This window comes from Nesoenas mayeri (genome assembly GCF_963082525.1).
Source record: "Nesoenas mayeri genome assembly, chromosome: 1".
NCBI classification, from domain to species: Eukaryota; Metazoa; Chordata; class Aves; order Columbiformes; family Columbidae; genus Nesoenas; species Nesoenas mayeri.
This window is the reverse complement of record NC_137541.1, coordinates 70,542,375-70,563,865: the sequence shown is the minus strand read 5'-3', so window position 1 is coordinate 70,563,865 and position 21,491 is coordinate 70,542,375. Positions and strand designations below refer to the sequence as shown.

Genomic DNA, 21,491 nt, shown 5'->3' with positions numbered 1-21,491 from the left:
AGCATGTATTCAGATGGGTGGATACTACAACTTTTCAGCAGGGACTTGAAAAAACAACAGAGCCAAAAATAACCCAGTGGTAAACCTAAATAAAGGCAAACAGTTTGGCTTTTGCATTTGTGTTTACTTTTTTTAAATAGCTTTTTCAAAACCTTCAGGAAGACATAACAATGTGAGATCTGGTATTTTCATAGTACATCCACCACCCAGGAACTGAAATACCAGGAGAAAATCAATTGTTTCAGCATTTGGGCTTTACAAATCACTCCCCTTAGACATTTGAGAAAGACTCTGAAAATAAATCAGTCTCAATGTGAGAGTATTTGTGCACCCCTTGGCTTATGAAGCTTTTATCATGGAATCATAGATGAGTTTGGGTTGGAAGGGACCTTCAAAGATCATCTAGTCCAACCCCCATCAATGAGCAGGGACATCTTCAACTAAGTTACCCCTTCTCCTGTTGTAAGAGACCCTTTTAAAATGTCTGTCCCCATCTTTCTTATAGGCCCCTTTTAAGTACTGAAAGGCCACAATAAGGTTTCCCTAGAGCCTTCTCTCTTTTTCACCCCCAACTCTCTCAGCCTGTCTTCACAGGAGAGGTGTCTCATGCCTCTGATCATTTTTGTGGCCTCCTCTGGACCCTCTCCAACAGGTCCATGCCTCTCCTGTACTGAAGGCTCCAGAGCTGGATGCAGAACTGCAGGTGGGAATCTCACCAGAGTGGAGTGGAGTGGAGAGGCAGAATCAACCTTCCTTAGTCTGCTGGCCACGCTCCTTTTGATGCAGCCCAGGCTCATGTCCACATAAAACACCATCTTGTTTGGGAAACAGGGGGACTTGGAGCAATGTTGCATTAGAAAATGTTTTATTCCTTTCTGTCCACCCTCAGAGAGATACATGACTCAGGGTCCAGTGGGGGTTAACAGGGCAGATGCTCCACACGGCTAACCCAGATTCCCAAACTCCATTGACTTCGTGGTAAAGGCAGATATAATATGAAGAGGAAATGACCACCTGCCTTCTGCCTGGCAGTGAGTGAACAGACCTTGCAGACTCCTCCTTTGTAATCTCCTGATACAACTTGCGGTCCATTCTAGACTGTTAGCAACCAATATTTACTTCCTTCTGGTAGATTTTTTACATAGCCTACTTGGAAAGCTTTTGCCCTCCTGGTTTGATTAGTGTTGCTCTGAAGTTACCACCAAAATGTACCTCCTACTACCTAGGGTGGCTTTGGACTACAGCAGCAGCCGCTCATGAGCAGGGAGTGAGTTTTCTGTGCTGCAAGACAGCAGCCTGAGTAGAGGGCAGGGGCTCAGTCCTACTACCTACCCTGTGAGTATCACTAACACTGTTAGTAGCACTGGTACTATTAATAACACGGTACCCATGCTGTCTGTCTCACCACTGAGGTCAGGCTCTGCACACTTCCCATGCAGCCTTCACAGAGAGCAGAGCGGGTGGGGAAGCTCACAGTGACCAAGCCAGTCCTATTTCCGAACAACAACAACAAAAAAGCAACACCTCGTTTTCTGTTGCTGCTAGTCCGGTACCTTTTGTCAGCACTTAACTTTCATGGGATGAAAACAGTGATTAAAACCAAAATTATTCTTCTGCTCTGTGTAAGAGACTTCAGGTGCAGGGGTTTGTGTCCCAAATAACAAGCCACTTGACTAGAGGCTGATTTTTAACAATGCAACGTTCTTATATTTAAAAAAACCCAAGCTGCATGAACCCCGTTTCACTCAGGGTCTATTTTAACAAGGTTTTAAAGCTATTTCACCTGAGTGCCTGCTGATTAGCATGCTGAGTTTTTTAAACCAATCCATTGAATTCACTTCCTTTCTGTGTCCCCTGTGCCCATTCACCTATAGAAATATATAGACAAACAAGGCCACAGGTGCAGAAAATTGGGCCTTTCCTGCTGTTTATTACAATGTTGACCTCAGGGATTTGGTGGGGGGGGGACGGGCGGGGGAAAGAAGGAAAGAAAAGAAATACATGCTTTGCAATGGGATTCTGCTAAAATCCTACCTTCCTTTTCTTGCAAAGTTAAAAAAAAAAGCGCCTCATAGCTGCCAACAAACACAGACATTGAATTATTAGGAGGTAGTTTGGGGGAAGGGCTGTTTCTTTTGCATTTATGAAGGGATTTTGGATTAATTGCTGCTGCCAGAAAGCCTGCTCTTTCCTCAGACACCCTCCCTCTCTGCAGTTTGCCTTCTGGTTATTCTCGGGCACAAGAATTTGCTCTGCCCTGTGGTCACCCAGTCTGCTGCCTGGTTTCAGTCACACGAGCGCAGGAAGAAACAGCCACCTGCTTGTATATCAGTGAGGTGCCTTCTGCTGAAAAGGCAAGACTGGAGAGGTTTCCTCTCAAAAACTTGTGGCCCCCATCCAAAACTGAACTGCCCCACGCTAGTGACTGCATTGCTCGAGGGCAGATCTGGTTCCCCTGCAGGATCCAAGATGCCCAAATGAAGCAGTTTTAACCATGGGAAGAGTTCAAACCTTTTTTGATGTAAACTGGAACAACTACTGAGCAGGACAGATGTTAGAAATCACATTGCTGACTGGACAGTGATGGTGAGCAGGTTAATGCCACACGGTACTTATGTGGGGTCACACTTTGCTCTAAACTCAGGCCAGGCAGCACAAAGAAGCCACAGCCAGAGATGGACGTGCTGCTTTTGTGTAAGGGTTCAGCTACCTTCAGTGTCTGTGAAGGTGTTTTGAGACTATTTCTATGGCCTAGAAGTTCTGCTCAATCTCAGTGGATTACATGAATTCATCTAGTAAGGGATAGACCCTGACTCAAAGAACTTACAGCCGATTTAAAAATCAGAGACCATGGAGAGGAGAAAGGATGTATTCCTGAACTTAATAATGTGGATTCAATGTGCAGACAGAATAAGCAGCTTGTGAGAGGTGGATCAAAAGTCCTTCTCATCTGGAAACTGAATTAATTTTTACTCCGTACCACTTCAGTGCCTTATTCTGATGACTGCTTTTCCTTAAAGCAAAGTGTTTCTCCTTAGGCTCATATAGATTTAGACTGAGATTGTCAAGGCTGTTCAGGTGCAAATGAATGTGCATCTGGTCAGACTGACCTGGAGGCAAAGGCTAAAGCTTTGGTTAGTGAAGATAAGCACTCTGTGTTTCGCTGTACATAGAAGGTATGAAGCTGACCCATAGCAAGTAACCTGCTCCTCCAGCATGTGGTCTGAATTTCATCTATCCTTGTTTCATAGGCACTTTAGAACATGCGTGATGGTTCACAACAGCAGGAGGACACTTTTTGTGTGCCTATTTAGGAATATCAACGTAGGCTCATTTTTTCTTCTTGTTGGAAAGCTGATACCAAAAAAAAAACCAAAAAAAAAACCTCTCTGAGAAACCTGGCCTAACCCAAAGCAGTTTGAAGCACATTACAAAATCTGACCAAGAAGGTCCAGATAGCAGCTTGTGTAAGCCTTGTGTAAATCTGGTTTTTGGTGGGCAGTGATTACAATCTCATGACTATGATAAGCTCCGCTCCTGAATCAGAAATACAATGTTCTCATTGGTTGCTACAGGATATTACACTTTATCAGTAATAATTGAGAAAGCTTCAGAGCATGGCCCTGCATTTTTATGAGTTCTTTCCTCTCTCAGCACTATATTTCTGGGGCATGATTAGTCACAAGGCCTTTGGCCTGATGCCTTGCTGTCTTCCTGTGGCCTGCAGTGCAGCCATTCCCCAGAAACGCTTACCTATGCCTTTGCCTTTAAAAACTGCGACCAAAATCTCTACATAACAAACTCAGTTAACAGAACCAAGGACAGCTGGCACAACAGAAGATGGTTTTCAAGCAGTTTGAACACCCTTGGGGTAATGCAGAGGCAACCATCTTAATACTATGGTGGGTGCACAAGAAAACTGATCTATCCTCATTCAATGTGCAAAGACTCATATTACACTGCCTGTGGAGACTTACGTCCATATTCCTTATCAAGTGCAGACCCACATCTGTGTTTGAGTCCAGCTTCACCTAAGGACTTGAGCTGGTGGTGAAGAGCAGCCATAGGGTGATCTTGATGGTGTGTTGAAGACAGAAAGGGAATGAGATACTAGGGGCACCCAGGGGCCATAACACTGGGCGACCACAGAGGCCCTGCTAGGACGTGTCACAAGGATGGGTAAGGTCTGTGGGCATTTTGAATTCAGGTTATCCTTATTTGGTGGGGAATACTTGCCATCACATCACAGGTATCCATTTCCAAGGTACTGTGCAGCCACAAACAAATGTCTGCAAGGTATTTTCACTTCCTTTTGTTTCCTTTTTCAGATATATGTCTTAGAATACAGGTCCTGAAGTTTTAAGACTAATGATGTCAATATGCCACAGGTGGTGTCAATTACTACTTTATACCTTCCCTGGCTTGGACATACTCATTTATTTAGAGAGGTGTTTAAAAATCAGTAGAATACATATGAGTTGAAGGAGTTCCCTTCCATTCCCTTGTGTTCACTGTAATAAGTCAACAAAAAAGCATGGTTTGCTTTGTCTGAGTTTTGAATTTATCATATTAGTTAACAAACTTTAGGTCATGAGAATTAAGCAAGACTTTTCTGTAAGTCTTTTCTGTAATGTAGACAGAACTTAATGTTAAGTCCCAGCATGAAATTCTGCTTAGCCCTTTTTAATGTAAAACCAACTTTCTGCACTTGTCTTTTTCATTTGTTCAATTTTCAAAATTGGAATCATTACTGTAACTGAAAAAGCATGTTAAAAAAGCAGTTCTTACAAATAAACACCCTGGAACTTTCATTCTAGAACTCATCACTTCATAAAACCATACATCATAAAACCGGCCATGCTGGGCCAAACACATGCTCCATGTAACCCAGTATCCTGTCTGTTACCATGTTACCATGATAAATAGCAGAAAGTGTAGAAGACAAAAATGGTCTTTTTCCATGCTGTACCATCCCACCTTCTAGTAATCAGTTTTTTAAGGACCCAAATGTTGTGTTGTAATAACAAACAGACACAGTGCTACCAATGAATCAAAATTGCTGTTTGCTTGTCACATTGTCACTGATTTTGTCATGGTATCTGCTTTTTGAAATTTTGTTTAATTTAATATTTTTATGCCTGTTCCGGAGAATTAATATTCCTTTCAAGTTACAGTACCCAGGAAGAAGAAAGACAGTTAGAGGTGGAAAAGAATCCGTAACTAAAGATATGACCCAGTCTGTCAAGGTGAGGGGAACTGTGAACTTGCTCGCATCCTGCCCTATAGAAACTATCTGGACTTTAGGCTTTTTTTACACTGAGCGTCTTTCAGGGTTGTTTCACATTGTTAACTTATTCTTCTTCCTTCTTCCTCCTTGTTATTAATTGTATTTTTTATTCCCACTGTCTCTTTTCTCAGCTACTTCTTTGGGAATGGAAACACAAACCCAATTAAGACTTCAAACCTCCAGATACTCATTCATTTAGAAAACATGGAGGGATTCCCCTTGCCCCAAGTCCTTTTTAAACCCTTCTGTAAACAAACATGTCTATGTAGACAGTTTGTTTCTCTATCAATCTGTGAAAAGTTAATACAATTTTGTGCCATTTTTGTTATGGAAACAGCCCTGTAAAAATACCATATGATCCACTGAGGCCTGCCCTTATAACCCCAATAAATACAAATCACCCTAGAATTTATCATTGTAACTTCAAATATGTAGCTAATGATGTTGTAATCTCAAAAATCCTTCACAAAAAGAAAACAAACCAGCTCCTTTTAAACCTCTGGCTTGTTGCTCTTGACTTCAGCTATTTGTTCAATATTTCAACAACACTAAATAAATGTGCCAGAAATACTTAGCATTTCTGAGTCACCTCCTTGCTATTCTAGATCCCAGACTCTTCAAATTAGTGACTATCTTAAAAAGATTGATGGGATTCCTTCTCTTCCTTTCTTTCATTTCAGTATTGTCTTCAGCATATCTCCTGAGAGTCTCCTGTTATCAATGCTGCCTAATTCTGGCTAATCTTGTTTGATAATGCATTTCTCATCTGCCTATCACAGGCTGTTTTGGCCATTCTGTTTTGTACCTTTTCTAACCCTGAAACATTAGTATTATTAATGGTACACAACACTGTATATATGCCTGATGTCAGGGTAGATTTTTCTGTTATTTATATTTTGTATATATACACCTATCAACAAAGCTTAAATGGCATATGTTGCAGAAGAACATTATCTTCCATCACCTCCTCTGTAATATATAGCTATTAATTTGCTCTTCATTGATTATTTATACATATGTATTTCAGACAACTAGAATCTTCCCTAATTCCTTGTGATTTATAATAAAACAGAATAATAAGCCTTGAGCAAAAAATCTGTTCTCTGAACACACAAAAAAAGAACTACTCTCTGTATTATGGATATAGCGAGAAATGTGAGCAGACATGGTACAATTTTATTATTCATTTACAGTATTTCAGCAGTGAGAACCTAGAACTATCTTCATGTCAGGAGACATAGTAGAAAGCAGTCTGATTTCCAATATCACATTAAACTCTGTTTCTTTCTGAACTAACTGCTCTTTCAAAGATGTTCAACAGTTTAGTTTTAAAAGTGAGCAGCAGTTTTGGTGCCTCCCTTTCTGAGATATCTGTATGACATCTGCTTTTTAGATAATTTTTTTTTTTCCTGTCAAGGAGTTCCAACATAGAACTGTCAAAATAATAAGTAGCAAAACTCAAATAGTTGCTTTTGCATAATTCCAGTCTTCACAGCCCCTCTGTCTCCTTGAAGCATGGGTGAGTGGAAAAGAAAACTAATACTGTACATGATATTTTCAAGGACATGGTCTTAATCATTGAAATAGCCTTTTTTTTTCTGGTTTTAATGCTGCTCTTGGAGCAGATTAGTAGCCGGGGAAGTGAAACACCAGTAGCACAACAGCAGGCTACACCTTGTTCTATCCAAGGACTGACTGACTCTTGCCTCTTTCTTAGGCTTCTGTTTACCCTTCCATCTCTTCAGCTGCTGAATTTGTGTCAGCTAGACAACGTAAATGTAACAAGATTCGTACAGAAACTGTTTGTGCTTCTCTTTCCATGATTTCCAGGGAGTGTTGCACTAGCACCATTAATGACTGAAAAACAACTTTGAAAATCATTCGAGAATCTGTTCTGTGAGTGCTTCTACTCTCACCCAACTGAAAAATAGAAACAGACCCAGATGATTCAGCTAAAAAAATGCCCATTTAAAAAAGGATCAACTCACATGGTAAACAGTTCCAAAAGCTAACTATAGGATAAATGAGAAGACTGGATGTTTACATAAAGAATCACTGTTTACTCAGATAGACTACATGAGTTAAAAAAAAGTCCAGAGAAGTTCATTGCAATGCTCCAGGCTGCAGGATTTGCTCTCTGGAGGCTTTTGGGTGAATTCACGGGTAGCCTAAATACTGCATGCTTGTCTTTGTACCCCCATCAGGTTACTTGTGAAAAAAACACACCCACACTGATATTCTGCGCAAGAAAAGACTGTGCCAAAGATTGCGTAAGTGCTGAGGGAAGGACTGGTGAGAGTTGCTTAATACTGCTTTTGTCTTTGTTCTTGGAGCTGTCCTGAGTAGAGCTCTTAAGGCATGATGGAGGCCAGACTCCTAACCTTAATGTGTTAAATACATTGTCCACTTTGGATTGTTCACTTAGCTCCAGCAAATGCCTTGTATTTTTTCCTGTCTGAGTACAATTAAAATTGCAGGATATTTGCCAGACAGGCTAAGACTCTTTCAGTACTCTAAGCATGCCCTTGCAGTATTGTGAAGAAAGATCGATCAAACTCACTCTCAGTTTCACCTATAAACAATGTAGTTTAACTGTCTTAACAGGTCTATTTGGAGGCAGCTTAATACGCAGACATATGTAGTGAGCTATACTGACATCTGTGTCTGACTGCACTTTCATTCATATAGAAATAATAGAGGAAAACTGGGGTAGAGTGAAAGATTTTATCAGTGAGCTAAATATGGCATATGATAACAAATAAAACTAGCCTATAAAAAGAAGAAATGACTCCTCAAGAACAGGAGAAAAACCCGTTCCTCATACGCTTTCGTATACTTTCACATACAAGTCTTAATGATTTTTACAGGTGCCATACCACCAGTATGTATAGGAATACATGAAAGCAACAAACACGCAGCCTTCTTGCAAACTAACTGCAGATGTCTCTAATTAGCAAGATCTGACATACAGCTGATTATATTCCAGGCAGTTTCTTGAGTAGTGACTTAAAACAAAACAAAACCCAACAAAAATCTATATTCAATTCATTTATGGATCCAAGAATAGTTACCTAGTATAAAGTTGTCCCAGGCACAGAAAATAAATAGATAAATAAATATATGAAGAAGGAAAAAAACCCCAATTTCTGCAGTGGACAGAATAACAACCTGTTTCTTAATGCTACCAGTTCTCAAAGTATTTAAGAAGTTATTTTCTCAAGAAGTTCATACTCAAATTTCCATACATTTATATTTGTGACCTTGTACAAAAGTAAAAGACCTTAACTATACTATATACCTCTATTCAAATACAGTCAATGGTAAGAAAGAGAAGCAAAACATAAACAATTCATATTTTACCAATAGCATCTCTGGGACAAAGTGGATAATACTTTTGAAAATACATTACAGGCTGTAACTTGCTTTATTTTTTCTCACCATATACCTATCTCCTGGTTTTCAGGACATAGCAACTTCTAAATTTACTGTTACGCATTTTCTGAGAAGTCTATCTAGAAAAAAATATGAAATTAGCAATTCAGGGAAAAAAAGTTGTCTGGATGATTTAGTTGCATCAACAGGTACAAAGCATTAATTCAGTATATTTTTATAGATTCCCATGCTGGTAAGCAAGTCCCAGAATGTTTTTGTATCTGTATGAATTTGCACTTTCAACAGATTCTTTTTAGTTCTCTGCATAATCTTCTCTGAGTTTGTTTTCTGAAAACTACCTCAGCAAAACAGCCAAGAATTTAAGAGCAGAGCTTTTTTTCCCCCTTGCATTTTTTTTGAAACTGTAATTTTAGCACTTATATTTATGAATTTGTGTAAGCTAGAACTGCACCTGTACACAAGCAAGAAACTAAGTAGTAAAATTTAGTCTGCCCGAGAAAGTAAAATTCAGTGACACAGCTCAGACAGAAAATCCTTCAGACTGAATGCAAAAATGTTAAGTTATCTGCCAAATAGTACATACATCTTAAGAAACCACAATTAAGAACTATTCTGTGTTCTGGAAACATGAGGAGTTTTTATGTTTTTAAAAATACATATCTTCATGTTTGTCACTTATTTGTTAAAAGAAAATCCCCCACAATACAGCTGCAAGACATTTCTGCAAAGGGAAGTTTAGTGCCCTTTCCCCAGCATCCTCCTCCTCTATACACTCCTAGTCTCTGATTTCCTATAAGCTGCTCTCTTCTCTCTTGAAGGCTACTCTGCTTCTGTCTCTGATATCACATGAACTTATTTATTACAGAAGGGTACCTTTGATGACTTTCTTAGCAGATTATTTATGTGACTTACTGATTTGCTGGCCAAAACACAGTACTATTATATGACAGCAGAGGATATTTATCTATGACTAAAAGAAGAATTCATTTCTATGGAAGTTACCACAATACACAGTTTTGGTGGGAACGAAAAATTCTGACCCTGCAAAGCCTTCACATGTCAAGTGCTCCCCAAAGTCTGTGAGAACTGTGTGTGCCAAAAGCTCACAAGGCCGAGTGGGCTTGTGGCTGCCACCGGCTTGGGGTTGCTGCAAGTCAAAGTCCATCCTGAAGTACTTAGCAGGGATGGTGTCAAGCAGCTCTATTTCGAGGTCCTATTGTGGAAACATCTCAAACATTCATATGTTTGTGACCGTGTTTACAGGCTGCTGGAAAAATATCTGCCGGACATATCAGAGTGCTGCTGAAGAAAAGAGCTTCCTGTGCACTTGTCACGTCTCTCGCCACTCCTGCTGGCTCCTGGGCACTGCCTGGCCATTGCTTATGTGCTGTGCTTCTGCCTAGGGTGGCACCAGCCCTGCACCCATCGGGATAGGTGCTGCACAGATAAAGGGAACAAAAAAAAAGGGCTGTTTCTTAACCTCTAAAGTTAATTGTCTAGTATTTTCATCCTCCTGTCGAGTCTCCTCTTTAATCTTTATACTGCCACAGTAAAGTCAAAGCTAAATTTATGATATTGCAGGTGGCAATAGGGGAGCAGACAGCAAAACTGTCCAATGGGAGTAAGGAAAAGGTGAATATGGAGAGAGGGGGAGAAGAGCTCCACACCAGGGCTTGCCTCTCATTCCCAATCCTGAACATTATAAACAACACTCTCTTTCTTGGCTTGTCAAAAAATAAATAAATTGCAAACCAGAACTAAGCTTCAGGTAAAATACCTTCAGTTCCTTGCCAGCTCGAAGGAGAATGTTATTCAGAATGTTATTCGGAGGTAAGATAAGGAAGCGATAATCTGTGGTTGTATACATACAGTGAACCACTGAATGAGTATTTAACAAAGAAAAAGCCCACATGTGAGTAACATTCCCTCTGCATAATGATTCCATATACTGTAACTATTTGTTTGCCTTTTTTTTTTTTTTTTAACAACTCCCTTTTCTACTCCTTGTGCTGTGCAGTAAATGCCACCACTAATGAGATAATATCAGTGTGTTTGAGAGCAGACTGACCCTGCTGTTTTCAAGCAGTTTCAACTTCTCGACAGTCAGGAGCCTGCCTAATGTTTTGTGGCTGCCTCTGGTCATTGACATGGTACAAACTGCCTTATCTCCCTGTGGGAGGGAGGTCATTGCCAAACCCACGGCTACTTGACTGGGGAAGAAGGCAGGCTACAGTGATTCAAACATATCCTGGGCCAAGCAGAGGGCTTATAACAAATAGCCTAAAATAGCTCCAGTCTGAATGTGTTTCAATTTTTCTCTGTATGTCAAGAGATGACATGCATTGTCACAGTGCTATGCATGATTCAAGAGGCTTGCTGAAGTATTTTACAGTAAAAAACCCATTGTTTAGGATTTCTGCAACTTGGGCACTTTCTCAAATATCCTCCTTTACTTTTTGAAAGCCCTTTCAATGACCCTTTTTGTGTCAATGTAGAACTCTGCTCACAGATCCACTGTTCTGTTTTTATTTCCAATATTACACTTCCTTTCAGAATGCTAGAAGGATGATGTTGTGTATTTTGCCACCAACTCTTGCCGAGTTCCCTGAGAACTCCCTCACTGAGCCCAGGATTAGCAGGAAAGTGGAGAAAGAGTAACGGGAGTTCAAGGAGTGTCAGCTCTCTCCCCTCTCATCATTAGGACTGCTGGTGTAGAGCATTTATTTATATCCACCAAACTGGAGTAATGTCTGTGCAGCTCACCATCTGGGATGTCACATGAATGAGCCCAGGAGAATTTGTGGTTTATGGATGCAGGGAACACTGAGCCTACAGACCATGTAAATGAGAGCTGGCCTATGTTTCCCAGGGAGTCCAGTTCGTCCAGAGCTCCCCCAACTCTGGCCACACTTGGCAATGTCCATCTGTCTGTGACTTCCCAGCCCCATGACTCACTGTGTGTGAGCAGCATGACTCAAATGCCAAATTTCTTTCCAGGATCTCCTATTAACATGACGTTCTGGAACACATGGATACACACTGCACATTTCCTCATCCAGCTGCTTCTGGTGCTGTTCAGCTCCTTAGTTCTTTATGGGAATGGAGGGTCTCTATGTGGAACTCCTCATAGAGCATGGGGACCTTCGGCATGAGTAAGGATGGCACAAAAAGATCCTACTTTTTTTTGCATTTTGCCTTGCTGCATAGTTGGGGCTCTGACATACTACTGCTATACAATGAAGCCATATGCTAGGGTAAATACTAAATTGCTTCTGACCTCTGTATAAGGGACATATTGACATTATAGACAAAAAAACCCCAACAGATCAAAGCTTGCTGCGACAGTCAACTTTGATATATGGTATCAGACCATGGACACTACTCTATTACTTAGGGCCAAAGGCTGATGCTGAAGGAGCATCCTGCTTCTATTTAACTTACCTAGTGGTATACATTACTAGCCAGGGATATACACTGGTCATATGTACAAGAATTTTTGATCTCTTAGTCTATTTGGAAAGCTTGAACTGCAAAATTGTACCTTAACTGATTTTTTTCCCTCCCTCATTACATTTCAATTTGTTTTCCCAGGAGCTGGATACCGGTGAAGTTCACAGCCTCAGCAACTGGAAACCAGTTGTGAATGCACACTTTCATTATGAAAGGAACAAAACAAAACAAAACAAAACAAAACAAAAGCAACTGTCACACCAAATTACATGTAGTTTGTAGTACAGGGTTGTCATCACTGCAAATTTCATCTGTGCCATGCCTGCTGCAGTTAAAGGGAGGGACGCTTATTTTATAGATGTGACACTGGGGTATGGAGAAATTAACAGATCTGCTCGTGGTATCCTTCTCTCTTTCTAGATCTCTCTGTAGTCATAATTCACCTGCTTTTATCAAAAAGAGATTAGTTTTCTCTTGTGATGCTAATTCAAGGCCATTATTATGCATCATTCAAAGGAAGAGAAATAAGCCAGCAATAGGCCACAGGATAGGGTGAGGATCAGGGCACTGATGTCCAGGACTAGGAGAGCGCAGGTCCAAATCACTGCTTCAGAGCTGTCCCCCTGTTCGCTGTGGTCCAGTGACTTGGGGTTGCTAGAAAATGGGGATCAAAGTCATCCTATACCCCACCATCTCACATGAGGGTGCTTACAGCTAAAATAAAGAGTGCAGGTACATGCTCACACCACAGCCCTGTCTATCTCTAGTGGCGTTTCCTGGCACACCCATCACCGAGACTGAGGCTGCTTGTGGTGGGGCAGGACACCTGCAAGGTGGGACTCTGAGAGGAAGCTCCCTGCTTCCTGCTGGGGAGGAACAGCAAAACTGTTTTGAGTCAGTTGCAGGCGGGGAGTTGCCTTTCTTCTCCGTTCAAGGCACCAGCAGCTGCTGCTCTGCTGCTCGCAGCCCTCAAGGGCTTGCTGGGGGAACCCTACTATCATCTATAGCCCACCATGGCAGAGAGACACTTGCTGCTTTCCAGGGAGGGAGAATTCCATCTTATTTGTCATATTTTTACCTTGCTCTTTGCCAAGCACATCTTATTGCTTTGGTGAGCAGTGTTTTGGTCCTCCCTTTCCCCCTGGTGTTGCTCTTCTTGAATCTCATAATTTAGGACCAGACTCAAAATTTATGCGTACCTATAACAGTGGAGAAACTCAAGCCCTGAAAAAAAGACTAAATATTGGGCCAGGAGTCCTCTGTGCTGAAATTCACAGAATGTCCTTGATTCTAAGGCAGAAAACCGGTCATTAAACGGTCATGAGCAAAAAAGCAGTGTTGTCAATTCACATTTATCAGGGACTCAGCTGAAACTTGCATCTCAGAGCAAACAGAAGATGTGAGGCACAGTGTCCTCAAGACGGTTGTACTCTGGGTAATGTAAAAATGTTTTCACTAGTATGTCCTGTGTAGCGAGTTTGCTGAAGGGACACTGATTTTTAAAAAGCCAACAATTTGTTTTAAAAGGTGTATTTTTTTCTCCATCTTTGTACTAAAAATAGATTGTTTCCTTACACAAAAGTAAGTAGAAAATATCACAAAGAGTGATAAGACACAGCGACCTTTTCAGAATGACTGACAAAGAGTAGCCTCTACAACTTTTCGAAGGTACAGTAGTACCAGCTGATGAGATGATTGTAACCCACAAGAAAATAACAGCTTGGTCAGAGATTTATCCTCCTGTATAAAGAATTCAAGTAAATCCCTTTCATAAATGGCTTCAAAATCACATTTATATTAACAAAATGACATGTTTATGTCAAATTTCAAGTCAGAGTTCCTCACAAATAAACAGAAGCAATCTTAAAAATTCATAAGTAGAATCAAAGCAAGACTAACATGATCGCACAGTCCTAAATAAATGTACTTCATGATACATTTTTCTTTGAAAGAGAAAGAAAGAGAGCAAAAGAGGGTGCAAACTATGCATTTAATGTGTGCTTAAGCAACTGTAACAGCATAGTAAGAGCTTGTATTTTTTCTGGCAGAGCCCTCTGTCATAATCCCATTGCATACTTTCAAATGTATTTTTAAATTCCTCAGTTTCTGTCAACAGATTCATTCAGGGCTCTGTTACTTAAAAGGTAAATGCAAAATTCACAGAGCTTGCAACGTCCACTCTGAGTGACATATCTATAATGAAGGATCACTAAATAACCCCTTTCCAAGTGAAAGTAAAATTAGAAATAACTGATACCAAAAAAGGAATACTGTCCCTGTATTTAGCTCCAGCATGCCAAGACGATGCCAAATATACTTCAAGACACATTTCCATTAAAAAAAAAAAGGGACAAAAAAAAAAGTGTTTACCTTGCCTGACTTTGCATTGGTAAACATTCCTGCATCCAGTGTAAGAAGCTATATTTAGAAATGTATCCTTACCAGGAAACTAAGTGGGCTTCAGTGAAACTAAAACAGTCCTGGGCCTAACTTTGTCACCAGCAAGATGAATTAAGTCAACAGGAGCTCCACCCACCTCACTGAGCTCAAAGCCAGACCCAGAAACTTCACCCTCTCTCACCCCCACCATGGAGTAAAGCCTCCCTTCCAGGCTGCACGGATAGAGGAGGACTTCTAAAGCCATAAGAAGCCATACCAACAATTTTAAAAGGAACAGCATTATTGAAAAAATGTTATACAAGCAGTGGTAAACCTCAGTGGTCTGGGTTTCAGACAGCAGAAAATCCCTTTGACAAGTAGCAAACATACTAAAAATAGCACTTGGTTCTTTTTAAAGTCAGCTTAAAATAATTCTCCTTGCTTTTTGTATCCTGTTTGGCAGTTTCATATGAAGGTGCCCAGCAACCTTTTACCAGCCATAAAAATGACTAAGACTTATTCCATAGCCTGTTGTGGAGCCTAATGCAAAGAGAGAGGACAACTATCAAGTGAGGACCACCTCTCAAGAGGAAAATACCAGCCTGCGAGAACTGCCTACATCACATAGTGAGATTTCATGCACCAAATATATCTGGAAGAGAAAAATACTAACTTTAATGTCCTGAGCACCTAAGACAGGAAGGATAAGGATTAATTAGATTGCAATATACTTTAATTAATCTCATTAATGACTTGTCCACAACTGGCTGTGACTGTATTGTGAATCATTTCCATGTCGTTAGAGATTGCCATCCTCCAGGCACCCTTCCCCTCCAGGTCTCAACTATTACTTGGAAGACATCATCCTCTACTACTAAGAGAGAGAAAGTGTATCTCTTTCTACACCAGGCATAAGGAATGAGACTGATCTCTTCTCATGTCCTTTACACTTGAGCTAGACATCTAGACTCCTTTAGAAATCAATGCGAGAAATGACTTCCAGAGAAAGACTCATCTGACCTGTGTCAGACATGTGTTTTAGGATGAATTGTACCTTGGAACTTTATTTATTTGTTTGTTTGTTTGTTTGCTTTTCCCTGACAGTACTACAGGAAGCTGGGAGGGGCTACTTCAGACTTAAATTTATATTGGATGAATTCTGTTCAATGTTGGCTAACTCCATGCCTTGCTCCAACAGAGAATACTCTCTACAAAATCACTATAATTTATTTAATCACCTATATTTATTAGGTGCTCAGAGCACGTATGAAATCAACACTTGTCATGTATTAATCATGGAAGCCTAGCTCAGTAACTGCATTGGCTTTTCTGGGCATGGAGCTGAAACACACCTCACCTTGCTGCTTCAGTTTTGATGGTAAGGGAAAAACTGTTCCTCTCCTGAGGCAACTGATCACACACTTGCAAAAGCCCCTGAAACTGAGCTTCTGGGCAGGTGTAGTAAAGAACTCAGTTTCTACACCTCCCTTCTGGTGTCAGTGGCCCAAAAGAACATTACTTGTATTAAAGTATTCCTTTCTCTGTGTCTTGCTACCCTCTGCTTCCAGTCCCAGATAGTGATCCCCTGGAGGAATGAATGACTGTTTTTCCTCATCAGGCTGGATAAATTCCAGCCATCTTCGGGACTAAAAGAACTACTATCTAAACGCAGGTATAACATGTGCTTTTGAAAAATTTTGCTACTTTGGAACATATATTAGCACATTTAATAAAACATTCTGTATGTTTCACAGGTTTGGCATAAGTTATTCTCATTTTCCTTTAACTTTGAAGTTGGTTTTTTTTTCCCTTTTTTTTTTTTTTTTTCTTCTCCTTAATAAATTCTGTAATTTTGACAAGAGTTTCCTTTTCATTTTGACTTAACTGGCATTCCACCACAACAAGGGACTCTGTGATCCTAATCTTGTAATTTAGTTACTGAGTATCTCCAAAGTATACTTGTATTTCATTGCTGTATCTCCAATACAGCTATAGCTATACTTAGTTACCCGTATCTAAAATCTGATGTGTTCTTTAGTTTTCAGTTCATTAAGGTTCACTTTAGCTTTCTACTGAAACAAAACTAATGTTTCCATGATCATAAAATTAGTAGCTGCCCAGAGAAAAAGCCTTTGAACATTTGGCACAGTAGTTTATTTTTTAATATTCTCCTTGTGTGTAAATTTAAAAGAAAACATACTGTTCATAGGAGCCTTCAGCTAAGAAAGTAAACAAACTTCTTTTAAAAATAGCCCGTCAGGCAACTGTTATGCAGATTACGAAACAGTGATGGGAACTTACTAACATTATACTTAATGTGCGATGTGCAGTCGTACATTTTGAATAAACAGCAGAATTACCATAAAACCCAAGATCAGAGTCTTTATGGGATGCCTAGTGTCTTGTTCTGTCACTCAGACTTTCCTTGAATGCTGAAAATACATTGGAAATAACACTAGTTTCAACTACTACATGCTATGGCTGTAAAATACAAAACCTCAGGCAGCCATTTTATATGAATTTTAACCCCGAAACAGAAAATTTGAAGAAAACTCTTTCAAAACAAACCATTGTCCTTCCTAGCCAAAACTGCTCAGTTCCATGTGACATTTGCCTGCCTGAACTTCATTCAAATATCCTTTACATTTTGTATGAACAGACATAGACTTTTTAAATCTGAGACACTAAATGTAGCATGGAAATATAAGAACTAAATGAGAATTAAACAGGAAAATGATTCCAATAGATTTTAGATTTCTGAAAGAAAAACTTAGAATGAGTACTGGGCATGCTTAGTTGGAAGCTCCCCAGTATTTTACTAATTAGTACTTTATTGATTAACAAAATTTCACAATATATCTGTTGGAAACAGGCTTTTTAAATGCATTTTTATTAACTTGAAAAGAAGAAATTGCACAGAGTGCTGGGTCTTTAGGTCAGACTTCACATCTTTCTACCTGTGCATCATAACCAATAACAATCAAATTCAAGTTTCCTCTCCCTAGATCAAAGTCCAGGGGGTCTCCCACCTTCTCCCTGAGTACTCAGAGCCCTGAAGTTGTCTGAAAAACATGAGCATTGCCTCCCCAATTTGAGCCTTGAGAGAAAATGGCCCTGGCCGTTGTTTCATATTGAGCTCAGAGTTGATGCTGTGTGGGAGGTATTCTCCAAGGACTCTGCTGGCACAGACCACAGGGGCTAAAGGATGGGGAAGCCTCTTCTTCCATGAATTCCAAGTGATTTTCGGCACTGGATAGATGCCTAGGTGTTCAGCCTGGCTGAGGCAGCACTGCTGTCAACCATACACAGCAACAGAATTTTGGGCATGTGAGTACATTTCATAATCAAATCTATGTACTTTCGATGGTAAAAGATTTTGCCTTACATTTGCAGAATTCATGGTCTGGATGAGATGAACTAATCTTAAACCCTAGACCATTGTTACGATTTTTCAGATGGGGATGTTGAATGACTTGTCTATAGAAGAAAAGGTGAGGAACAGAAGTAGTAGAGGAGATCACTGTCTTCTGCTGCCAGTTTTCTGACCTAGTGGTGTGTAACTTTTTTCATGTATTCTCCTTCATAAGGAAATAAGGAAGGGCCCATGCTGAGATATCTGGATGTGTATCTTTTGCTAGAGCAACATACTAACCCTAACTTTCCTCCTCATCTAGCAGTTACTGATGCACAAACATGTAATCACGGGAAATGCTATAATTAACCATAAATCTCAGTTTCAAATCAAAAGGCCACTGAGCTTTCCTTTCAGACTGAAAGCCTGGAACAAGAGCACAACTATTAGAAAATCTACCTTTGAATCAATTTCTGTCAGTGTGCTGGCCTTGCTTTTTTGGTCTAACCCACAATTTGTACCTGTATGGTTAGCCAAAAACTGTACATTATTTACCAACATCAGGATTAAAACTCAAGGATCTGGCATTGCTCCATCTTGGAACTAAAGAGCTGATACTGTACACTTACTTTAAGAAAAATCACAACTATGCCTGAGAATACTGTTCCTTGTGTAACTTCACATATAAGAAGTTGAGAGGAAACAGAGTTATCTTAAAGCTTTTAAATTTTTCTTATCCATGAAATTGGTTTGGGTTTGTGAGAAACTGAGCATTTCACACCTCTGTTCACACTGAGTTAAGGTTACTTTAAGGTCCTCCTTCACCATAGTAGATGAACAATTCAATATTTTGAAGAAAAGATAACAATAACTGTAGTTTTCTTGCTTCATGTTATAGCACAAGCAGACTGCAGGAGAAATGCTGATTGTAGCAGAACTCTGGTTTACTACAATTAAAGTGGGAAAGCCCTAAAATTTAGGCTGAAATCAGGCTGACTTTTAAGTGCTTAAAAAAACCCAAGATTTATTTAGGTTACACTACAATTTGCTGGCATCGTGGACAAGATTGAACTAATCTGAGCAGGGTGCTCCCTAAATCCAGTCTTCAGTCCAAATCAATTCCCCTCTTGCCCTGTTTTCAAAAGGGCAGGTTTGATTTGTGTTGGGATTATTCTGAATGTTCCTGTGGTTCACATCATGGCTCAATTGTTCCTTACCTGACCTCATTGATTCTATCTGTTGGAAAAGTAATGATAAAGCTACAATGGGAGGCACTTAGTGTGTGAACACTCTGAGTCTAAATCAGATTTTGATGTGTATAAACACATCTTTGGGGTAAGATTTCCAGCCAGTCTTTTGTGTCAGATCCTGCACGGTTCAAGCATAGACACCATGGCCTTGGAAGGTGAGTTCCAAAAAGCTCAATGAAAGACCTAAGTGATGTACCTCAGGCAGATAGCAACCACCAACTCCTGTTCAGCAAGGGAGGTGTAATACATTTGCAAGAGGAAAGTAAAGCACATATGCGAATGCTCACTGGAGGGCTGCTGATGTGGGGGAATTGAGAGAAGGCAGAGCACAGAGTGATGCAAAAATACGGAAGAGGGTAGCCCTGGCGGGGAGGCAGTCTTGGGGTTGGAAAGCAGGAGTGCAAAAAGAGGTGGTGGGAGAGAAACTGGAGGAAGATGAAATAGCTGGCAAAGTCAGCAAGTGCAGGTAGCCTGCCAGTGGTGTATTCTTCCCTTTTAAGTGTGCTAAGACCTAAGACAGGTAAGAAAGAAAAGGGTAATTCTCTGAACTTCCACAAACGCTGAGATGAGATGTGCATTGCTTCTGCACCAGGCAGAGAGCTGACTGCAATGAAAGGGAAGGGATAGCTAAAACATTTTTTTTAAAACTATCAAAATGCTCCTCTGACCTTGTTTAGAATATAGGAAAATTACTGTCAAAAAAACAAAGCAAAACAAAAACAAATGTAGATTCAAGCTTGCCTGCTGATAGCATATGCAGTTCAGGAACATCAAGCTCAGTAAAACCCACTGCAGGGAACTCATCTGGTGAGCATGCCAGTAATTCCCAGGGACTGTGATTTCCAGGGGGTCACAGTTCAGGTTCTGTTGGTATATGCCAGGACTCCTCATTTTCTGTTTTCTCAGAGGTTTGAGTTTTGCTGAGCAAGGCATTTTGGAAAGGCATGAGAAGCCACTGGGCAGTTTTAGCTCTACGTTAACAAAGATTTTTTCCGTCATTGAATTAGCTTACAGGGGATTTGCTTGAACTGTGTCAGAGTGTGTGTTGGAGAGGAATTGCAATGGGTAAACTATGTGTTCCTGGGGGAATCTCTCAAACTGAAGCACTCTGAAGAATACTAGAGATGGAACTGTGTGCTAAAGATAATGTACAGAAGAGCTCAGGGTGCATGAGTGCAGGTGCAGGTTTCTGTACCTGTCCTTCTGTACCTTGCATTCCTTTTTCTGAAGGAGGAGAAACCCATGGGTAGAGAGGATCTCAGCACTATCTGAACTGCAGTTTTATACATAGAAATCTTAGATATTCACTGTGAACTCAGGATGCTGCATATTTTCTGAACAGGATATTTACAGATATTATATCCCTCAGATCCCCATAAGCCGCACATGAGTAGGTCATCTGAGTCTTTAGAGAAGTGTGAAGAATCTCTGGCTAAACATATCTGCAAGCTGGTTAATGATTTTGTTAAAATGGCTTAAAGTGAGTTGTCCTTTTGATTAGGGTGTTGTCCTCTGATACAAAAAGCCCAAGCCAGCAATAGCTTTTTAAAACAGATGATTTTTTACTGTGTGTGTGTGTGTGATTTCAGACGGTCCTCTAGCTTAGAAAAAACACAAAGGGCTGTTTTGATTTTGCTGGTCTGGTTCTACTTTAGGGAGTCCCTTTAGCTGCTGAGCTACATACTAATTCGACTGGAGCTCCTTCACTCTTCACTACATTTTTACATTCATCGTTCTGCCAATCAGAGATAGTTTTCAGTTACAGAGTGTAAAGTCAGAGTACCTTGTGTTTGGCAGATTTATTCTGAACTTAAGAGAAGTTTTAGTCTCATGGCACTTAAAGGGTTCATGCTTGTCTTATGGGGCATTTTTTTCAGAGGAAAACGGGGTCTTACATCTGGGTCAGATAAAAAGATGTCTTACAGAGAGGTGATGCCATTGTCAGTGGACAGTTACAAGGGATGACCTGGATATAGTAGAACTTTCTTCCTAAATCCTTCATGTAGTGGTTAGGCTGAGGCTCTGAAACATGAAGAAGCATGAGGCATATGTCTGGTTTTGAGAAAATGCTAAATAATGTGTTCTAGCTACCCATAAAGTATCTAATCCTGCAAAACTCTTCCACTTGATAATCCCTGTGGCACTGGCTTTCTCAGATGCAGGTATGTTTATCTGGGGAAATAGAGACTATTCTTAAGATGCCTTTAACTTTTTTTCTTATTTCATTTAATTTCATTTCATAACTCCTTCAGTTATAAAAGCATACAAATAATTATCTAAATGGGGTATTATTTGTTTGATTTTAATAAAATTTAATCATTTTTTCATTTAATCATTTTAATCATTTAATTATGCTTTCAGGCACAAGAGTATGCTTCTA

General features: G+C 40.1%; 1 protein-coding gene across 1 annotated transcript in view; it reads right to left on the bottom strand.

The window, feature by feature from the left end:
- The window catches only part of LOC308053212 (potassium voltage-gated channel subfamily KQT member 1-like), a gene marked incomplete at its 5' end in the record, with an annotated part of 492,142 nt that overhangs the window by 157,990 nt on the left and 312,661 nt on the right, over positions 1–21,491 (bottom strand). The window lies entirely within an intron of this gene.